The following is an 18,380-nucleotide window of genomic DNA, read 5'->3' as shown; positions in this document are numbered from 1 at the left end:
TAGTATGACTTAATATTGAGAAATAACCACAGAGCTATTGCAGGATCCTTGATCATCAAATATTCAGTTGCTCTTCTATACCCTCCTTGCTAAAGGCAGTTGTGATTGAAACAAGGAGTTTGAAGTTAACCAAAAAATAAAATTAACTAGAACCAAACCAGTTAAACCAACCTTCTCTGGAGTACAGATTAAGCAAATTTTGCAGCTTCGTTGTTTGATAGGTCTCTGCTTCACAAATGTGCACAATTCCCTGCTGAATCATTTTAAAGGAATTAGCCTCTCATGGAGCCACATCAGAGGAAGTAAAACGACTTGTGTTGGTCCACAGAGGCATCTGCCTCATGTGTGTGGTTTGTACATAAATGCATATGATGTTTGTAAAATGTACATTTCACCTAACCTTCCTATCTACTATCAAAATTATAAGGGGAAAAAAAGGAACATTAGTACTGAATGGGCAGGTTGCCAGATTTGCCATTTGGTCAAATTTTATCCATTTTAATTTTTAAAAATCTTTTTATTAAGCAGAAATATCCGAAAGAAGAATATTTTTTAAATGTGGGTAAAGTAGGGATGAATAAGCAATAAAAATCTATTTTTGAAAATTTTCTTTTTTTTTTTTAAACCCTTACCTTCTGTCTTAGAATTAGTACTGTGTATTGGGGGAAATCTAAAAGGAAGTTAACCTAGCCTGTATGAGAAACCATGAGTGTAAGTATGCAAGTTTTTTATTTGTTTGGGGTAATTTTTGGAAACCTCAAACTGAAAGCAGGTCTACTCTGCGGAAATTCCTCCTGAACTGAATGCATGATAGGGTCTAGGCCAAGTGATTTCTACTTGAAGAGAATTTTGGTTTTAGAGTGAAGAGAATTCTTCTACAATTGAATCCTGACCCGCCATTTACTACCTGTGTAACTGTGAGCAAGTCTCTTCTTTACCTCTGAGGCCCATTTTCTTCATCTGTAAGATAAAGAGGTAGGGGTGGAGAGCAGCTAGATGATTCAGTAGATAGAGAGAACCAGGCCTGGAGACTAGAGGTCCTGGGTTCAAATGTGGCCTCAGGTGTTTCCTGGCTATGTGATTCTGGACAAGCCACTTAACCCCAGTTTCCTAGTCCTTTCTGCTCTCCTGCCTTAGAACTAATCTTAGTATCAATTTTAAGATAGAAGGTAAATTAGGGGCAGCTGGGTAGCTCAGTGGATTGAGAGCCAGGCCTAGAGACAGGAGGTCCTGGGTTCAAATCTGACCTCAGACACTTCCCAGCTATGTGACCCTGGGCAAGTCACTTGACCCCCATTGCCTACCCTTACCACTCTTCTGCCTTGGAGCCAATACACAGTATTGACTCTGAGACCCAAGGTAAGGGTTTAAAAAAAAAAAAAAAAGGAGGTAAAGGTTTAAAAAATACATAAAGGGATTGGACTAGATGAACTCTAAGAGCTTTTCTAGCTTTAAATCATGATACCATGGCATTTCAATGTCTTCTACTCCAGCTGCTGGAAATGTTCAAGAAACTCCGGGATCAGTGAACCATTCATAGATTTTATCATTTTATCCCCCATCTCATTTTCTATTTTACTCCCTTTGAATCAGGCTGCCCCATACCTGGAATGTACTCAATCCCCTTAGCATTCCTTGGTTAAAGTACAGCTCAGTTAACACCTCTGACAGGAGACTTCTCTTGACTTTTCCAGTTGCATCTTCTTTTCAATCCTGCCAAGCTATTCTTCACACAAATAGTCCATATTTCCTAATTCTTGGCACTCTATTAAGGGCTTATTTAAAGTATCAAAACTTAAGACTCTGTGTATGTGTATATACCATCTTCCCTTAATAATATGCATATCCCTTGATGGGAAAAAACCTCCATTTTTGTCTTTGAATTCCCCAGAACCTCATCCAGTGCTTGGCATCTTAATTAATTAACTAATTAATTAATTAGTTTATGAAGAACATTTATTAAGTTCTTACTGTGTGTTAGGGATTCAAAGAAAGATAAAAGACAGTCTCTTCTCTCAGGAAGCTCCCAATCTAATGGGAGGAGACTGTGCAAACATGCTCTAGGTAAGATAAATAGAAAAAAAATCAACAAAAGGAAGGTACTAGAAGTAGGAGGGATTGGGAATAGATTTTATTTGAGACTTCAAAAAAGAATTTAAAAAGTCTTCTAAAAGTCATTAAAAATTTGAGACTTTTATAAAGAGGACAGGGAAGCCAGGACTTAGAAATGAGGAGGGGGCACTTTCCAGCCATGGAATTCAGCTACTGACAGTGCCTAGAATTAGGAAATATGGACTATCTTGTGTGAAGAATAGCTTGGGAGGCCAATGTCCTCAGGTGAGAAAGAAGGGTAGTGGCTGTGAGATGTTAGAAGACTGGGAAAGTTGGGAAGAGAAGGGCTTTGAATGTCAGACTGATTTTATATTTGATCCTTGAAGTGATGGGGAGCCACTGGAGTTTATTTGGGGGGGGGAGCACCATGGGATTGGTGATGACGTGGTCAGAACAGGCCTTTGGAATATCCCTCTGACCATTAAGGGGAGAAAGGACAAAAATAGGGAGAGAGAGCCCAGCCAGAGGGCTACTGCAGGAGTTGGGATATGGGGGGATGGGGGGACTACATTCCTGGGGTAGCAGTGTCAGAGGGGAGAAGGGGACATACAAATGGGCAGACTTTGGCCACAGCTTGTATGCTGAGGGAGGTGAGAGAGGGAAAAATGGAGGATGACCCCTAGTTAGGTTGTGAGCCTAAGTGTGGATGCTGGAACCTTAGGCAGGAATAGGAATTGGGACTGGATCCTTGACTTCTCTGAGATACAGACCCATCCTGCTAGGAAACTCCTTCTGCCTATGTAAACCATCAGCTTATTGTCCCAAAGAGGTGCCTAGAGCTGGGAGATGTCAAGTGACTTTTCAAGGGTCACTGAGGCAGGACTTGGTCCTGTTCTCTATCCATTAAGCCAGGCTTCCTTTCTAATGAGTAATTAATTTTTATTTATTTCTAATGGCCCCCATCAGCCACCATCCCTTCCTGAGGAGGAGAGCCAGATGGGAATTTTAGCCCTCCAGCTGTTTGGCCCTTTTCTTTCTCTCTCCTGGGCTGACTTCATCTCTTTACATTAAGATGATGTCATCTCTACAGAGGAATAATGCAGAAACCTGCTTTCTTTTCTGGAGGAAAGGCTAGGCTGGTGGGAGCGGGGCAGCACTTCTACTTCGGCATAGGCAGGAGGTCTGTGCCCTGTCGTGACTGCCTCTGTTTCCTGTGGCTGAGAATGGGTGAGGGAACCCCAATACGGATCCGCTCCAAGCGGCGCAGGAATTCAAGCACAGCCTTCAGCCTCTACCAGGGGATTCCCAAACTGGGATCTAGCAAGCTGGCAACGTGGTGTTCTGCAGGCGTTTTCATCCTTCCAAAGAACCCTATTCCAGTGGAGTGCAGACTAGGCGGTGTGGAGAGCCGAAGGCTGTGTTCTCCAGCCCTGGATGGATTCTTTGCCTTTGGGGGAAAGTTCCCATTAGTGTTCTGTGTGGCCCAGAGGCGGGACACGGCCAGAGTGGGTGGACATTGCTTTTGTATGAAATCACAATGTGTACATTGTTTGGAAATATTCTTTTCATCATACATTTAATTAGGAAAACAATTCTCAGCATCCAGAAGGATGACAGATGTTCCACTGTGACAAGCATAAAGGATGTAAGATAGGGAAAGCTGGCTGGCCCTCCTTGGGGGAACGGCCCCTGGGGAGTGTTTGCTGACCTGGGCCCCTGATTGGGAAGTGGGGGGAAGGAAGGCCGGCGGCCCCCAGTCATGCTGCCAAGTGGAATTAGGTGGAGCCCCCCAGGGTATCCCCTTTACTTAGTCCCTGAATAAAATGCCCGGGGGTTTTCCTGGGCATTCCACACTGGTTTTCCTCTCTCCTTATTTGCACATCTTGCTCTACTCCATTCAGTTGGTACTCCAACTGCCCCCTCCATCACCACTCCCAACTGCTTTCTGGCTGCTGGTCCCAAAGTCTGGGGTGTCCCCCCCCCAGCTGCATCTTTGCCTACTGAATTTTAATTTGTTCATTCATCCTTTCATTCCTCCTCCAGCTGGGTCTGAGTCTATGTAGATCAGGCAAGATTCTACCCTCAGGAAACTTAGAGTTCTCCCCCACCCCTCTCCCTAAGACAGCCACAAAAACTGGATGGTTAGGCATGGTATTGCTCTTAGGAAGAGCAATGTTGGACAAACTCTTATGAATGGCAGGGCCAGGAGTAGGTCTTTTCAGTGGGAGAGGGGCATTGAGTGGGACAGGTTTTTTTTTTTGTTTGTTTTTGTTTTTAATTTTAAACCCTTAACTTCTGTGTATTGACCCATAGGTGAAAGATTGGTAAGGGTAGGCAATGGGGGTCAAGTGACTTGCCCAGGGTCACACAGCTGGGAAGCACCTGAAGCCAGATTTGAACCTAGGACCTCCTGTCTCTAGGCCTGGCTCTCAATCCACTGAGCTACCAGCTGCCCCTGAGTGGGAGAGTTTTTAACCATTTCTACAAACCCCAACTTATGTATCACTTTTTCTTGTCCTTATTTTTAATGTGATCTCAGAAATCTCAAAATACTTAATTTTGCATCTCTTTGGGGCATAGGCTTGTAGCTCTATAGCTCTGCATTAATAGTTTATTAATATGAATATAATTATAAAGATTAGTTCTATGTTATTTATAATACATAAGGATGTATTATACTGTGTATTATATTATCTTTTATATTTTGTGATATTTTAATTTTATTGCATTAATTAATATTACAACATATGTAACATACTTTTATATTACTATTAATGTTAATGTTATATTATTTCTATATCATGTTATTGTATAACATAGGATATTGTTGTCATAGAATTATAATTGATTAATATAATAATATATAATATAAATTAGTAAATGTTAATTAAGGGACATTAAGGGGCCATTTGCCAGAGGAAGGGAAAGAATGAGACTGTTTAAATTTTGTAACTCCTCTAAGAAGTACTTGCCTTAGCCCCTCTGCTCCCTCAGCCTGCTTTTCCTCTCATTGATGTCTTTCTGGAGCCTCCATTTTGAGGAAGGGCCAAGAGGCCAGGCCGGAGCACTCCTTCCCCCTCCCATTAGAATATTAGCGCCTTGCAGAAATGGACTGTCTTTTTGTTCACATTTGGCTTCCCAGGACCTAGAACAATGTCTGCACGTAGGAAACATCTGATACATGTTTGGTGACTTGCTTGTGGACTTGACTGTACAGGGTAGGCACTTGTTAAGTATCCACTGATTGTATTTTCTATTTTTGTGTTTCTTGGTGAAGAAGGTTCAAGGAAATGGGGAGCAATGAGAACGGAAGCATCATCTCATCAATTTAGGCTGGAAGGGTATACCTTTAGAAGTCTAGTTCCAGAGAGAGACTGAGCAGAGGGAGAGTGGAGGAAGGGAGGAGCATGGAATCAAAGGGAGCACAGATTTAGAGCTTTGTGGAGCAGAGGTGCCTGGGAGCCAGTTCTAGTTGGAGAGCCGCTTGTTAAATTTTCAGTGTGGGCGTTTATTTATAATGCCGAAATATGTAAACCCTACATACCTAGACTTAATTTTTGTTTTATTGTTTGGCTTAATTGTCCATTGATCGACTTATTATTTGGCATTATACCTGGTTGTAAGCAATCTTTACAGGATACAACCAGGTTATTGAACTCCAAATGTAGCCTTCGCCAAGGCACCTTGCTTTGGAAATTCCTACCACTTATGGAGAATTTCTGAAACGCCATTTCCTGGGAGTCTTCTCGTTGTAGGGGCAGGGGAGGATGAAAGAGGGGTTCAGACCTCCCGTTTCCGGCCCTAGAAAGCATGCCTCATCTGCTTCTCTGTATCCAAGGGACCTCCCACAGCCAGATAGCCTTAGTGACGGCAGGCTTAGGGAAAATCATCAAATGACATTCCAGATACCCACCGAGTGCCAAGAAAATGGGCATGTTTTAGAAAGGAGCAGCTCAAGACTTGGTCCTTCTGATGGTACCCAGGAAACAGTGTCATCGAGTTTATGGAGCACTTACGGTGTGCCCAATGCTATGGGGAACTCGGAGAAGCCAGTAAAAGCTTCTCTAGACAGGCACTCCCAAAGAGGCTGTAGCCTCTCGCTGCCCCAAAACCAGATGCTTGTCTTGGACCAACGGCGCCACCTAGTGGCCGGGAAGGAAAGACGGGAAATGCATCATCCTTTTTCCTAGTAACACTCTCCTGAGCTTAAAGGAAGGGTGACTGTTTGGGGGCTTGGTTTTCATAGATACTTCCTCTTAAATCTATTTCTTCATCGAATCTTCCTGCTTATATGCCTCTTTCTCTCTCTCCCTTTTTCTTTGAACCTTGGCAGAGAAGTATGAGTAGTTCTCCTATGTTGAAAGAAATTAGATATAAATAAATTTAGAGGAAAACAAGTCTAAAGCTCTTGAAAGGGTCTGAAATCCCCATCAAAGTCTTTTTTTTTTTTTTAATTCTTTATCCTAGAGGCTGCTAGGTGGGTCAATGGATAGAGAGCCAGGCCTAGAGATGGGAGGTCCTGGGTTCAAATGTGGCCTCAGGCTTTTCCTAACCCAAGTGACCCTGGCTGGGCAAGTCATTTAGCCTCCCTCACCTAGCCCTTACACAGTACTGATTCTAAGACTAAGAGAGAAGGTAAGGATTTAAAAAATAACTAAATAGTACAACAGTGACCAATGTAGAAGTGTTTTGCATGATGATAAAAATAAAAAAAAATGTTTTTAAGTTCACACCATGAAGTGAATCATGTGGAATGAAGGGATGTAACTTTCCTTTCTTGCTATCAAACTGGACAGATGAATTCATCTAAATTCACAATATAAAATTCCTTATGAACCTAAAGTAAATAATAAAAAAATAACTAAAGTCTCTGACACTGTCATTAAATGTGCTTTTCTTCAAGCACCAACATTCACATGCATTTCTAAAGCTTTGATTTTTTTGGTTTCATTATACTTTTAACGACTTGCAATAGGAACTGAACCTGTGATTAGCCATCACCCTCTTTGCAACTACCCAGGGTACTAAGAGTGACTTGCCCAGGGTCACATGTCCACTATATGTCAAGTATTATATGACTTGAACCTTCCTGGCTCAGAGGCCAACTATTTAACTCTCCAGGTTGCCTTGTTAAAAATTACTAATCTTTCAAAAATAGAATTTTCTCCAAATTTTTTTAATCCCTTACCTTCCACCTTAGAATCAGTACTGTGTATTGGTTCTAAGGCAGAAGAACAGTAAGGGCTAGGCAAGGGAAGTTAAGTGACTTGCCCAGGGTCACACAGGTAGGAAGTGTCTGAGTCCACATTTGAACCGAGGACCTCCAGTCTCTAGGCCTGGTTCTCAATCCACTAAGCCCACCACCCAGCTGTCCACTCATTTCTAATTTTTGTTAACTGACACTTTGAATGTCCCCTCCCCCTCGAAATGTTATTTTTAGATGGTGACAAGATTTTCAGACTATTCCAAAGAAGTCAGGAGACTGGTAATACTTGAAACAGTATATGAAAAATTGGAGGGTGCAGCTGGGTGGCTCAGTGGATTGAGAGCCAGGCCTAGAGACAGGAGGTCCTGGGTTCAAATCTGGTCACAGACACTTCCTACCTGTGTGACCCCCATTGCCTAGCCCTTACCACTCTTCTGCCTTGGAACCAATACAATTCTAAGATGGTAGGTGAGGGTTAAAAAAAAATCAGAAATGGCCTTTTGGGCTCAGCCTATTTGTCTGTTTGCCCATAAGGAACTTAAAACTGAAATTTAATTAGGATCCATATCTCTTGTCTATCTTTAGTATTCCCAGATGCTTGATTTATGTAGCTTATATTCCTGGTTCTTTTGGTCCCTACCAGCTCAGTCATTATGACCCAAACTTTATTATTCCCCTTCCTTTTATATTGCTTAAACAGAAATACAGCACGATTTTGTATTCTCATTCTACTTGGCAGTTGAAATGAACTAACTGAATAAGGAACAAAGTTCAAGAAAAATCTTTTAAACGTTGATTAAAAATTTCTTTTAACCTGAAGAGAGTCTTAAGACGTAAAATGAAGTTGGATGAGGATGAAAAGTGGCTAAATTTCTTAAAAATGACCTCTCTATTCATGTAGAGAGAGAATCCTATAGCCTTTTCCCCCTTCTTTCTTTTACAGCATCTTCCTCTTATCCTTAAACTACCTAGGGAGGAAAAAGTATTCTTTTTAGGCCAAGTGACTTCACACAAGTTTGGCTCTCAGATTCCACTCGTGAGTTTTAAGGTCCCTATCTTGAGAGTGTCTCGGTGCACAGGCATGTTTAATTCAAACCTATGTGTGCCCTCTGGGACACTCTTATGTGCTAGATAAGGTAGAAGAGTCGGGATGGCAGCATGGTTGAAGGCTCTTTTTCCCCTTCTGTTGATGGAGCAGTTCATTAGACCTTAGTGCTGTTTCTGCAGTGATCGCTGCACACAATGAAAAAGAGGGCCCATGGCATAGGGCCTGGGAGGCTGCTATTTCCCCGGTAGCCTGCCTACCGTCTGCTTGCTAAACAAAGTACAGGTTTTAATAGAAATGTGGAAGATCCTCAAAGAGAGGGAGGGTAATCTGACCCAGAGAGGGCTGGACCAGATGAAGAGACCCCTCCAGGCTGCACCTGAGCTTTGATTTTTTGAACTGTGACATCGGAATGCTAACGCTGATCTCCCTACCCTCTAAGAAAGCCTTAGCTATTTCTGTGGAAGAAAATGAATCATTTATAAGGTTCTCTTTGGGACCAATGCTCTCATTGGGTGATGAGTCCATTGAAGGGAGGAACTGAATGGCCAAGTACCCCCTGTGGATGGGCTCACAGATCCATCAGAGTCAGCTTTCTTGGTAGACGGTGGCCAAAGCTAAAGCAGGTCTTTGATCCTTTACCTTCTTTATAACCTTCTTTCCTACATCATGGTGCTTTTCCATGTCTCACTAACTTTCTGTGCCTCCTGGAATCTTCCTTAAGAAACCCTTGTGGAGCCAGGACACTCCTGAAGGACTTATGGGAAAGGATGCTATCCACATTGAGAGAAAGAACTGTGGGAGTAGAAATGCAAAAGCAAAACATATGACATCACTTATTGTGTGTGTGTGTGTGTGTGTGTGTGTATGTATATATACATATATATGTTTGTGATCTGGGGAACAGGCTTTAAAAATCACTCTATAGCAAAAATGAATTATATGGAAATAGGTATCAAGGGATAACATTTGAACAACCCAGTAGCATTGCTTGTCGGCTCTGGGACATGGGAGAGAAGAAGGGAGAGGGGAAAATGTATCATGTAAACATGGAAAAAATATTCTTAAAAAAAATAAATAAAAGGTGAAAAACTTCACAAGCAACATTATCAAAAGCTGCCTGGAAAATATTAGCAGAAATTATTGACCAATTGGTTGTTAAAATGCTTAAGCATGAAAAGACGAGTCACTATGGATTTTGGGATACATGAGAACAGATTAATTTCTTTCAAAGACAAGTTGTCAGATGAAAAGTAACCATCTAGTGGACATGTAATCTCCCAGCCCTTCTCCAGGCAAAGTTCTTTTTAAAAGGTGATTTTCTTGTAAAATACTTAATTTGTCCTCAAGAAAGAAACTAGGAGCAGTTCAGGGGTTCAGTGGATATAGAGCCAACCCTAAAGACAGGGGGTCCTAGATTCAAATTTGGCCATAGATATATCCTTCCTTGCTGTGACCCTGGGCAAAGCTCTTAAGCCCAATGGCGAACCCCTACTACTCTTTTGCCTTGTAACCAAACTCAATATTGATTCAATGTCAGAAGCTAAGGATTTTTTTTTTTTAATGAAAGAAATTATGAGTGAACGCACAATTTTAAAATGCTTATTAGAAATCCTGGTAGTTGTGTTTCTCACTCTTGCTAGCAGCGATAAAAGAAACAAAATTGAAGTCCATCTGTATCTTTTTATTGACATTTTTGCTATCTTGGGAGTGGGGATGGGGGTGTGAATGAGTAACTCTCTGGGAATGAGTGCTAGGGTGACTTTGGCAAAAGATAGACCAGCTTATTCCCCTCTGCCTTGTGAGAGGACACTTAGCAGGACAAGTAGAAGGGTCGCTGCTGAGAGCATGACCATCAGCTGAGAGGGGAGGGGAGGACCTTCTGGAGCACCTTTGTCCACAGTAGTTATGTAGGCTGGGTCCTTTCTTGTGGAAATAGATTTAAGAGGGACCTGAGTCAGAGTAGGAATCAGTCTGGCCTCTTGACAGTACCTCAGGCCAGAAAGAAACCCAAACTGAGTCAGTTCTCTGGTGAGGGGCGCTGCCTAAACTGTGTATTTCAAAACTGACCTAGCAGCACTGGTTTTCAGATGGGGAGGCTGAGAGAATTATTTGGTGATCAGTATCCATCCCAGGATAGGCTTCTCTTCATTTCTTACAAGAGAAGCAGTGTGGGGAATAGAAATATGGGAGGCATTTTGGAGTCAATTTTTTAAAAAGTGGACCTAGAAGGGAGGCATGTTGTTTCCATGTTCTATTTTCAGGTTGGATTAAACTTCAAAGATCTGTAATTTGCACATATTCTTTGCTAATATATGAAGTAGAATAGTATATAGTGCAAAGACAGGTAGCTTTTGGAATCAGAGACACGGGGTTCAAACCCTGGCTCTGCTACTTGTTTTAAGCCTGTGTGAACTTGGGCAAGTCACCTCTCAGAGCCTCAATTTCTTCATCCATAAAGGGATCAAACTAGATGCCTTTCCAGCACTAATGAGCCTTTCCTGCACTTCAGATCAGATGGTATTTATGAGTTGCTGAAGCCTTTAATACTCAGAAGATAAATTTAAAATAAAGTTGTTTTTTTGTAAACCACAAAGATGATTTAAAAATTTAAAAAGCGTGGACCTTATTGTGTATTAGAAATACATTTTGGGGCACTTTTACTCTCAAAGGACTTCCCAGCTCTGATGTATTGCTGGGTAAGTTGTGTTTTTAAGTATGTTCTCCCAAGCATTTTTCTTCCAACTTTAGGCACTTACTGTACACACAGAAAAAGGCCAACATTTTAAACTACTCTTATAAGCAATGTCTCACAAGCCTGATGGGCAATCAGTTTGTTCTCAAGGAGCACTAAAGAGCAACTTGGGTGGGTGTATAAGTGGGTGGGAAAATGACAGGCTTTAGCCTCAGAAGTGATGGGAATACCATTAAAGGTTCATTGTTACTTTCATCAATACAAAATCTAAATTACTTTTAAATAACTATATTTTAAACCTAGCAAAGAGAAAAACTGTCATGGAAATCTATTGGCATTCCATGCTACCTGTTCCTTTTTTTTTTTTCCCCCAAGAGGCAAAAAGTCAATTATAAAACACATAATAGAACATCAGGGAATTTAAAGTGATTTCACCAAATTGTTCTGACTTAAAATTGGCATTTGTGACATTTATGGATGAATATGAATATAAAAATCACCAAAGACAGGACCAAAATCACATTGACAGCCCAAATATCAGATGGATGCTCCAGCCTACTCAGATTTAGATAACTGATGATGTCAGGATATTTCCTTGAATTTGTCGTATATATGCAGAAGGTAGCAAATGCCAGGCTATGATAGCTGACATTTGCCATTTATGTAATCTTTTCATGGTTACAAATGCTTGATGAATGTTCTTTCATTTAAGTATTAGAAAAACTGTGCAGTAAGTTCCCTGTGTCCTCACTCTGATGGTTTATGTAGATTCTAGTCCATCAGTGCCTTCTCATCGTGTGTGACTCTTGCTCTTCACCTCCTATAAATCCTCCGTGTGGGATACACCACAAGTAGGAGGCCATTTAATTCATTTCTCGACATGGTGTGGATATCAGTAGAAATTGAAGGCTATGCGTGAGTCAGTCCTCACTTTGATTACGTGTCCATCCCGGTGAAGTTAGCAGCACAAGTTTTATCCTTATTTTCTAGAGAAGGAAATGGAATTGTAGAGAAAGTAAATGGCTTTATCCAAGATGGCAACAGGTCACAAGTTGGTAAATGGCAGACCTGAGATGCTTGTCTCTATTTTCCAACTCCTGGCTCAGAGCTCTCTTCATGGCACCATGCTGCATCTTCCACAGCGCCTCTCATCATCGATTGGCAGTCGTAGATGGAGGCAGAGCATGCATTCGTGGCATGGAGTTACAAATCAGGTCTCCTGTGTGCCAGGCACTCTATAGGATTCTGGGAATACAAAGACAAAGATGAAAATAAAACAATCCTTGTCCTCAAGTGGTTCTCTTTTCAAATGTTAATATCTTTGCTTTTTCTGTCTCACCTATATTTCCCCCCCTAATTTTTGCCAGAGAGCTATTCCTTACCAAAAAAAAAAAATAATAAAAGGGGCAAAAAAAACATTTTAGCAAAATAAATATATCATTCAAGTCCGACATTATATGCATTGTTCCACATCCATAATCCATTCTTCTACATCTACACAGAAAGGAGGGAGGTGTGTTCACTTATCATTATGATTTCATAACATTAAGTTTCTAATATTAATTATTATTTCCATTTATGGAGTATTAGTCATTGTAGATCTCTTTCCTGATTCCGCTTGCTTCTCTTTGCATGAATTGGTGTGCTTTCTCATGGCTCATTTAGGAAGCTAACTGTCACAGAGAAAAGTAAGGAAGTTGTTGCTGTTGGGTAGTGGCTGACTCGTCATGGACCCCTTCTGTCTTCCACTATTTCCTCAAGTGTGTCCAAGTTCATGTTTAGAGGGTGGAGCCAGAATGGCGGCTTATTAGCAACAAAAGCTGGAACCACTCTTGAGAATCCTCTCAAGCCAACCAAGTTCATCTTCATTGCTTCCATGCCCCTGTCCATCTCTTCCTCTGCCATCTCCTTCTCCTTCTCCCTTCAGTATTTCCCAACATGAAGATCTTCTCCAATGAGTCCTATCTTCTCATGTGTCAAAGAATTGAAGCTTCAGCTTCATTATTTGTCCTTCCAGGGAATCATCTGAATTAATTCTTTAAGAATTGATTGATTTGATCTTGCTGCCCAAGGGAATCTCAGAAAGTCTTCTCTTGGCACCACAGTTTGAGAGCATCAATTCTGTGGTGCTCAGCTTTCCTTATCCAATTCTCACAACCATATGTAACTACTGGAAAAACCATAGCTTTGACTATCCAGGCCTTTGTCTGCAAGGTGATAACTCTGTATGCTGTCCAGATTTGCCATATTTTTCCGTCCAAGGAGCAAGGGTCTTTTAGTTTCTTTTTCTAGCCCTTACTTTCATTCTTAGAATTGATACTCTTTTGGTTCCAAGGCAGAAGAGTGGTAAAGGCTAGGCAATGGGGGTCAGATGACTTGCCCAGGGTCACACAGCTGGGAAGTGTCTGAGGCCAAATTTGAACCTAGGACCTCCCAACTCTAGGCCTGACTATGCACTGAGCCACCTAATTTCCCCAAGTGTCTTTTCATTTTACAGCTATAATTGCTGTCTACAGTGATCTTTGAGCCCAGGAATATTAAATCTGACACAGCTTACATTTCTTCTCTGTTTGCCACGAAGTGAGGGACCATTTTAGTCTGAGCACTAAGTGCCCGATCTTAGTTTTTTGTTTTGTTTTGTTAATGTTAAGCTTCAAATCAGCTCTTATACTCTCTGTCACCCCCCTCAAGAAGTTTCTTGATTCTTCATTTTCTCCCATGAAAGTGGTATCATCTCCATGTCTGAGAATGTTGATATTTCTCTTGGCAATATTAATTCCAACTTTTGGTTTATCTAGCCCAGTGGTTCCCAAACTTTTTTGGCCTACCGCCCCCTTTCCAGAAAAAATATTACTTATCCCCCTGGAAATTAATTTTTAAAAATTTTAATAGCAATTAATAGGAAAGATAAATGCACCTGTGGCCATCACCGCCCTCCTGGATCGCTGCAGCACCCACCAGGGGGAGGTAGCGCCCACTTTGGGAATCACTGATCTAGCCTGACATTTGACATGATATACCTGCATACAAGTTAAGTAAATAAGGTGAAAATGTATGGCCTTATTGTATTCCTTTCCCAATCTTAAACCAATCAGTTTGTTCCATGTTCAGTTCCAACTATTGCTTCCTTGACCAGTATATAGGAGGCAAGTGAGATGATCTGGTACTTACATTCCACGTTCCTATGCCATATTGATCATTGCTGCATTGGATTTTCCTTTTATCACTAGACACGTCCACAGCTGAGCTTCCTTTGGGCTTTGGCCCAGCTATTTCATTCTTTCTGGAGCTACTTATAGTTGTCCTCCGCTTTTTCCTCATTAATGCTTTAGTTGCCTTCCTGCCTGAGGCGCTCATCTTTCAGGGTCAGGAGTAAGAAAGACCTGAGTTCAAATTGTACCTCCAATACTAAACAGCTGTGTGATCCTGGTCAAGTCACTTAGTTGGTGCCTCAGTTTCTCCAAACTGTAAAATGAGGATAATAATAATAACATTTGCTCCCCAGGAATGTTGTGAGGATCAAATAGGATAATATTTGTAAAGCACAGAGCACAATGCCTGGCATTTGGTAGGTAGTTATTTAATAAATATTTGTTACTTTTCTTTACCATATTGATATTCATTATTTTTTATAATGCAGTACCATTGCATTACATTTCTATACCATTTTTTGTTTAACCATTCCTCCTCTGATGGGACATCAAATTTGTTTCTAGTTTTTGCCATTAGAACAAAAGTACTGCTTTAATTAAAATGCTGTGCATATTGGAAGGAAGTTGCATTTGGGGTGTAGGTATCAGGCTTATCAAGAGTTCTTAGCTAGATATCCATAAACTTTGGTTTTTAAAAAATACATATTTTGATAACTGTAATTCATTGTATTGGTTTCCTTTGTAATCCCATGTATTTTACCTAATGCATTAAAAACTATCATTCTCAGAAGTTCTTGGACTCTAGACTTCATCAATACCAAAAAATGAGAGACCTTATCAATATAGACAATTTAATCAATCAATAAATATATGAGATGTTTCCAGAATCTTAGTTCAGTTTTAAATGGCTTCAGTAAGAACCCCCAAACTAGACAAACTTGCTTTGGACACAGTGAGGAATTTTGAATTGGAGGAGTGGGGAGTGATAGCAGCCTGGTCACAGCTGACCCTCTTTCTGTGTCCCCCCAACAATGACGATGCAGCTGCATTTGAAATCTCTTGAACCTGCACTAAGGACCTTAGAGCATCTCTCTCTGTAGAAATTCCAAGGAGAGGATACAGTTCTAACGTGAAGGACAGTTTGTTGCTTTGTAGTTTGTTCGTTTGTCTGGAAAGGCGATCCCAAAGTGCTCCCCGTAAGGCGGTATTGAATGAGACGGGCACGCCAGGGATGGAGATGGCATGCATGGGCGGGTACGAGGGCCCCAAGAGCCGCAGTCGGGGAACAGAGCCTTATCTTGGGCAGCCCCGATTCAGGATCAGGTGTGAAGTGGAGCCCTGGGATCGAAGAGCACCCCACCTCTCCCCAGAGCTGCCAGTGCTGATTTGATGATCGGTTATGGAGGGGAGGAGTGGTGTGGGAGGGCTGTCAGGTTCCATGGCAGCATCAGGGCAGAGAGTTAGGCTTCTGCCTAAAGATCAGGGTCTTGAGAATGCAGGGCTATCTGAAAAAGACTAAAAGTCCTAGATCTTTAGTTTAAAAACTAGACCCCGTCTTGCTGTTGTGGGGGGATATTTGAAAATGAGTAAAGTAGATTAAATTTGGGAGGGACGGCAATTTAGGGATATCAGGAGGTGGGGAGACTGGCATTGGAGGGATGGGAAGCTTCTGTTTGGGGTTGGTGAACGGAGGAGCATGGAAAAAGGGTAGTAATTTGTAATGAGTACCCCTTTGGGGATAAGAAGGAAGAAAAGGGAATAAGCATTTATATAGTGCCTGCTCTGTACCAGGGACACTGTACTAAGAGCTTTTTACCAAGAAACCTTGAGAATCTACAAGAATAGAGCACAGACTTTACTGATTTTTCTCTCAATGGACAATAAAGGATGTCTAGGGAAATCTAGGCAGCTAGCTGGCACAGTGGATAGAGCCCTGGGCCTGGAATCCAGAAGACACGAGTTCAAACGGGACCTCAGACGCTTATTTAACATCGTTTGCCTCAGTTTCCAAATCTGTAAAATGAGGAAATGGCAGTCCACTCTGGCATCATTGCCAAGAAAGACCCAAATGGGAACACAAAGAGTAGGACCTGACTGAAACGACTAACAACAAATGCTAGCTCTAATGACCTTTTCTCAAGTTTTATCCTTTTTGCCCTCTGTAGCCTTTGACACCATCTTACTGTCCGTGATTCTCTTCTCCTTGATTTGTTCTTATGTTGCGATTTTGATTTTTTAATATCAGGAATTAGGTACTCTTTTCTTACAGTCCTTGGGTGATTTTGTTCTCCCATCCTGGAATCTGTTTTTTAGATTTATCATTTAATTAAACTTGTTTCCTGGTTTATTATTGTTGCTTCTCTGGGTCTCCCCAGAAGTCTTTATATAGCCTTAAGGTTTAATGGCTTACAACTACTCAGAAGACTTTTGAGACATGCTATATATAAACATACATTTGTGCCATAATTTAATTTTTTTTTTTAATTTTTTTTTTTATTTTAAACCCTTAACTTCTGTGTATTGACTTATAGGTGGAAGAGTGGTAAGGGTAGGCAATGGGGGTCAAGTGACTTGCCCAGGGTCACACAGCTGGGAAGTGTCTGAGGCCGGATTTGAACCTAGGACCTCCTGTCTCTAGGTCTGGCTCTCAATCCACTGAGCTACTCAGCTGCCCCATAATTTAATTTTTTTGTTTTGCTTTGTTTTGTTTTGTTTTTAACCCTTGTACTTCGGTGTATTGTCTCATAGGTGGAAGATTGGTAAGGGTGGGCAATGGGGGTCAAGTGACTTGCCCAGGGTCACACAGCTGGGAAGTGGCTGAGGCCAGGTTTGAACCTAGGACCTCCTGTCTCTAGGCCTGACTCTCACTCCACTGAGCTACCCAGCTGCCCCTCATAATTTAATTTTAATAAATGATTTAACTTGACATCCCCTTTGCCTTCTTTCCAGACTTTTATTCCTTCCCCCATTTATAAAATCCAGCCTTCCCTTTTCCCTTAGCTTTGTGTTTTGATCATCTCAATGAAATATTATGTTCTTATTGGAGGGTTATTGAGGGATTTTTAGTTTGAAGTCCTGGTGTGAAGACTCATAAATACCTCCCCCCCCCCCCAAAAAAAAAAGGAATATTTCCTCTCCACAATTTTTTAATTCCTTGGGTAAACAGACTAGGTAGTAAGTTAGCCATTTGCAATAATATTTATCAAACGTGACACACCTGGGACTTTTCTAGTCAGCTTTAAGGCGAGATGGCAGTATGTAATAAACTAGGGTCCATTTGGCATTAGGAGTAATAATGTTAATACTACACAATATTTTTATATGGCTCCATCAGGTGCTATACAGATGTGAAACAAGCTTGTATAGTGAGTTTAATTTTAGTAGAGGCTTTTACTTCTATTTTCAGTTTCTAACAATTGCCCCAAAGTATGAAATACTGTATTTTCTTGCATGAAAATGTGTTATTGTTTTTCTAAAAGTAGAATTTAGTACCTTTAAAATGACTCCTATATGGTAAGCACTGTGTTCGTTTCTGTGGATACAGCCCTGTTGTCAAGCATTTTCCATTTTCCCCAAGAGAAGGATTAAGATGGTATTTGTGTTTTGGGAATCTCAACGAAGGGTTGTGTTTCTGTTCACGAGGAATATATTAGTGGGTAATCAAGAGGACTAAATTAGTACCTTTTTAGTTTGAAGTGTTGGTGCCAAGACTCAGAGAAATGATAGAGTGAATTTGACCTTTGTTTTTAATATTTGAGTAAACAGGGCTAAGCAGTAAAGTAACTATAGTAATGTTCAATGTCCTGGGATTGCTGCTGGGCCCAGGGAGAATGAGGCACCGTTGCTGCTCCATTTCTATTATGGGGGTCCTCTGCTCTGGTCCCAGGCATGTGGTCCAGACTCGGTGCAGACCTGGGAGCGCCTGGCCTGTAATCTTATATTTCTTGGGCCATTATGTTCCCTCATCCTGGCACTTGGAAGCCCCAAACCACCTGGGCTTAGACTCAGCAGGAAATGTGCCATAACTACCATGTGCCCACTAGTCTGCTGGTCCTGCTGGGACAGAGAAAGGCTAACCCTCCCCCCCTCCACTCATTCCTAGAAGAAACAGAATGGAGTCTCCCCATTTTTAAAGGTTTGCTGGCTAAGCAGTCAGTAGGAGACTAGCATCTCAAAGCTCAAACCATTCATTCAGCACTGTTTGTGAGTATGTGTGTCCCTCCCCCCCCC

General features: G+C 41.4%; 1 protein-coding gene across 1 annotated transcript in view; it reads left to right on the top strand.

The window, feature by feature from the left end:
• PALM2AKAP2 (PALM2 and AKAP2 fusion) overlaps window positions 1–18,380 on the top strand; it is a 532,981-nt gene that overhangs the window by 393,282 nt on the left and 121,319 nt on the right. The gene's annotated exons all lie outside the window — the stretch shown is intronic.

The sequence above is a fragment of the Gracilinanus agilis genome, chromosome 1 (assembly GCF_016433145.1).
Source record: "Gracilinanus agilis isolate LMUSP501 chromosome 1, AgileGrace, whole genome shotgun sequence".
NCBI classification, from domain to species: Eukaryota; Metazoa; Chordata; class Mammalia; order Didelphimorphia; family Didelphidae; genus Gracilinanus; species Gracilinanus agilis.
The sequence above is the reverse complement of the archived record's forward strand: the minus strand, read 5'-3'. Positions and strand labels throughout refer to the sequence as shown.